We start from the raw sequence: 4,591 nt of genomic DNA, 5'->3' as shown, positions 1-4,591 counted from the left end.
TAGTACACCGAGAAAAAATGTTAAGCGGTATTTTGTCCGGTTTTTTTTTTGGTTTTTTTTTCGTTCAGAGTTCAAATTCTGTTGGAGTTGACTTTGCCGTTCATCCATTGGGGGGGGGGGGGGGGGCGATAAATTAAGTACCAGTGAAACACTGGGGTCGATTTTAATCCACTCATCCCCTCCCCCAGAATTTCAGGCCTTGCACCTATTGTAGAAAGGCTATTAAAAAAAATGAAATCACTGAAAGTAATTGCTCGGATGAAGTTGTTACTATGTTGGCATACCTACACAAGTGTGCTCTCCGCCGACTTCTTTTCCTCATAATTTCCAGAAAATTGAGTATTTTTTTTAATGAAATTTTCAACAAATACGTTTCAAATTATCTGAATTTGATTTGAAATGATTTTTTCCAATAGTGTGGAAAGGAGTTTCGGAAAATTCACGAGTCAGCTTTGTTTCCTCTTTAAGAAAAATGAATATCCCTCTTTGGTAAAATTTTCTACAAACACCTTTCAGCTGATTTAGGTTACCGTTATATCGGAATTTAATGTGAAAAATAAGATTGTTGGTCACGCATACATATATACATATATATTACAATTTCTTTTTTTTTAATTTCAAGTTCCATTTTGGAGATGTGTATCAGTATATATGTGTGCAAGACCACCAGTTTTTTTTTGGGGGGGGGGGGGGCATATTAAATTCCGATATAATAGTAATTTATACCAGTGCTAAATCATCTGTTAATTAGGTTGACGGAAACATATATACTAATAAAGAAGCAAGTCCGAAAATAGCCAAACTTTCGAGCTAATCTTAACTGACGAGGCAACGGAAATTGCTAAAACTAAAGTCAGTATTAAGAATTCTCAATTGGCATTTTTCGGACGATTAAGGTCCCTGTTACGTATATGTTTACATCTATGTATATATTTACATCTATGATTACAGCATTAGAGCATTTTAGCTCTTATTTCTAGCAGTATAAGTGTTTCTAACACCCTAGTCACATTTAGTGACAATTATAATTCACCTTTTTGGTGAAACATTGCAAACTGCTGTTTATATTAATTTTTTGTACACACATTAACAAATCGCTAAATCATCCATTAATTTGGATGACAAAACATATATATTAATAGAGGAGCAAGTATGAAAATAGCCAAATTTTCGAGGCAATGGAAATTGCTGAAACTGGTGTCAATATAAAGAATTCTCAATTGGCATTTTTCGAATGATTAAGGTCCCTCTTAGTGTATATGAGCGTTGAATACAACATTAGAGCATTTTAGCTCTTATTTCTAGTAATGTAGGTGTTTATAACACCCTAGTCACATTTAACGACAATTATAATATATATATTTTACATACATATATATAACAAATGGTAGATTCAGAAAATGGAATATGTGAAAATCTTTATTGCTCATAACAATTATTTGGACCCATCCTGCATCGATCCCTCGCAACTGGGATATCATGCAAGTGGTATTGGTGCATCACTCAGTGTAGACGTTTCATATCAGGTGATGTTATAAAGGGCATCTCATTAAATCAACCCTGTTTTGCTCAGTTTTAATACAGTATGTTGTTAGTGGCTGTATGTTTAATCCGATGGACAGATATATTCCATTTTCCATCTATATCATTTGTTATGCTTGTCATCGCATTACTTAGCCTGTTGGTAATACTTTTACGTGATTAAAGAAAAAGACGGAGAGGGAAGCATCCATGACATAAGATAGAGCGAATATAATTGTAATGCTTTTCACATGATTAGTTGAAGGAAAAGAGAGGAAAAAGAAAAGGGAAAGAGAAAAAGTGGGTAAGACAAAGAGTGAGACAGAAAGAGAGATAAAGATGGAGAGAGAAGCATCATGATATGAGATAGGATGAACGTCATAATTTTAGCAGAGAGATGATGTTCTGATGGTGAAGTTAAAGAAAGGCACACAGATGTATGTGGTTGTAATGGTGGTGATAAGATAGTGAAAAGTGTATTTTTTTAAATTGAACTAAGTTTTTTATATCACCTGTCACTTAACACATGCACAAAGTGCAATTCCGTGAAATATTCACGCTTGTTTACATGGCAGATATATGCAATTTAACTAAAGGTTGTATCATATGTATGGGATATTTTTTTTTTGTTTATGGGGAAAATAGAAATATGAGTGCTGTGTATTAAGTCTATAAAATTGTGCCTAAAGTGTATATATAAAGTGCATTAAGTAATCATTGTGTAGTGAAACCTCTCTCTCGGGTATTTATTTACAAATGCGAATGTAGCAGGTATCATCTAGCCTTCAGCTTGCCTTGGACCCTGCTGTGTCCATCACCCTGATTGGCTCTTATTTGCGCAACATTTGTCTCCAGTTTTGTTTCGCGCCAGGGTGAACATCAACCAATTGTGACCTGATAAGGTCACGTGAGAGAGTGTTTTTCTGCTGTTTCTGGAGCCCCTTTTTCTCCATAAATAAGCCTACTTTATCCACGCCAGTTTGTTGCGATTTTTTTTTCAGACCTTTTCAGGTCTGGTCATAGATCACACACAGATCTATGACCAGCCAGTTTCCAGTGATAATGTCAACACCACCGTTCTACTGTCTTCTACAGTCTCGTCGCCAGCGCCAACATGATGCCACTAGTTCATACTACCAACTACAACTGCGGTTCCATCTCAACACTTTGTGTGGATTGTTTCCACCTTGAAAGAACAGTCAGAACAACCTGCGAGAATCTTCTGTATTCAAGTAACCGGCTTGGTATAGAAGCCTCATCTTCACGACACGTGACTTAGCTCTGCCTAGAACCACAACCTCTTATGTACAGACATTCTATCTACTGTGGGACTCAACTATGAACTGGTATTTTCCTATCTTTGTGTTCAGGACGCTTATCATCTATGTTACAGACTCTTATTCCATGCTCTGTATTGCTCATTCACTCACACACACATATTTATGTGTACATACTCTTGTTTACACGACGGCCCATCATACATATTGTATTATTTATATTGCTGCATGCATGCACACACAGACACACAGTTGACCGCTAATAAACTTATTCTATATATATATATATCTAACGGTTGTGTCTCTCTCTCTTTCCTTGCTGGCATTTCCTCGCATCTCACATGTGAGCCCTCTTATGTTATATAATATGTTTTGTATCGACTGTGCAACGCATTAAAAGGAGCCTGTTTCCATTCATCGCCATTCTCCTTTGGTTCACAGTCATTCTCTACAATTGTATTCCAATTTCTTTCACGTTTCAATAAGTAACAGATGAGTGACTCACTTTTGATACAGACATAATACAGGCTATGATTTCAGGGTTTTTGGATAACGTTTTCAGAAATAACCCAACAGGTTTACCATTAATTCCATAAAATATTCACAGGTCCTGCTAGTCTATATCATTTGTTATAAACTCAACAAACACTGATGAATTTCTGAGGTAGATTCAGCAACAATAGTGTAAATGCTGTGCATGATTGTCAGGTATCATAGTCAGGTAGTCATAGTCATATGCAGCACTGGCTAACTATTAGGAACACACCCAATACTTAAATAATTATATATATATATATATATATATATATATATATTCAACTAGAATTCAAGGCAGTACTCCTGCATGGCCTCAGTCTAATGACTGAAACAAGTTATGTACATATATACATATTTATATATATACTTTGTCAACCAAGCATGGACTTCTTCATAATGCCAAAGTAGTATTAATATAATCCCTGGTTACATATATATTGTGCAACAGTAATCGTTTTGATAGCCCTTAATCATTGGCTTAGTTATTATTTTTATGCATATGTTTTACACTTAGGCATTTGAACATTTAATTCTTTCAAATTAAGAAGTTTTGCACCCCAAAATGTTTTCATATTGATAAAGATCTATATAATGATCTTTTGTAGATATTAAAAATTTAGGAGAATATGATTATTGTAAACTAAGTACAACTGAATGCTTTGCTCAGTGCAGACTTTATAAAAATACATTGACAAGCAAAGAAAATATGTCTCTTGAATAAAATGATTTTGTGAAATGTATCAGGTTGAGTAAAAAGTAAGTAATATTTTGAACCATGAAGAATTTGTACCTGATTTTTGCAGAGTTTTGAATTTTTTAAAACATTTTTTACAGTTGTCTGATCATGCTAACATAGACTTGCCCAAATGCATCAATAAATTAACATTGATATTTTTTTCACCATTGTTACGACCATCTGAAATGGAACTATCAAAGCACAATATTCGAGCAATTTTGCTATTCAACTTCAAAAAAAGGACATAAAGCAGCTGAAACTGCTTGTGATATCAACAAAATGTTTAGTGAGGAAATGACCAATGAGTGATCAGCTCGAAAATGGTTTAAATGATTTCGCAGTGGAGACCTGAGCCTTGAAGACCATGAGCATAGTGGACGCACTTCTGTCATTGATGATGGTCAGTTAAAGTCTGTCATTGAGAAAGATCCACACAAAACCACTTGAGAACTGGCAAAAGAACTTCAAGTTGGCCAGAAAACTGCCTGCAACCATTTGCATGTGATGAGAAAATCAAAAA

The 4,591-nt window shown here is 34.9% G+C and overlaps 1 long non-coding RNA gene across 1 annotated transcript; it reads left to right on the top strand.

The window, feature by feature from the left end:
- The first annotated feature begins 497 nt into the window (after positions 1-497).
- LOC149132187 (uncharacterized) lies at positions 498-3,091 on the top strand. The gene is made up of 2 exons (XR_016244728.1): positions 498-1,526; positions 2,617-3,091. It is a non-coding gene; the product is annotated as an uncharacterized LOC149132187 (long non-coding RNA).
- Positions 3,092-4,591: the final 1,500 nt, after the last annotated feature.

Source organism: Octopus bimaculoides, chromosome Z (assembly GCF_046866305.1).
Source record: "Octopus bimaculoides isolate indiv1 chromosome Z, ASM4686630v1, whole genome shotgun sequence".
Lineage (NCBI taxonomy): Eukaryota > Metazoa > Mollusca > Cephalopoda > Octopoda > Octopodidae > Octopus > Octopus bimaculoides.
Note: the sequence above shows the minus strand (reverse complement) of the source record. Positions and strands in the feature narration are given on the sequence as shown.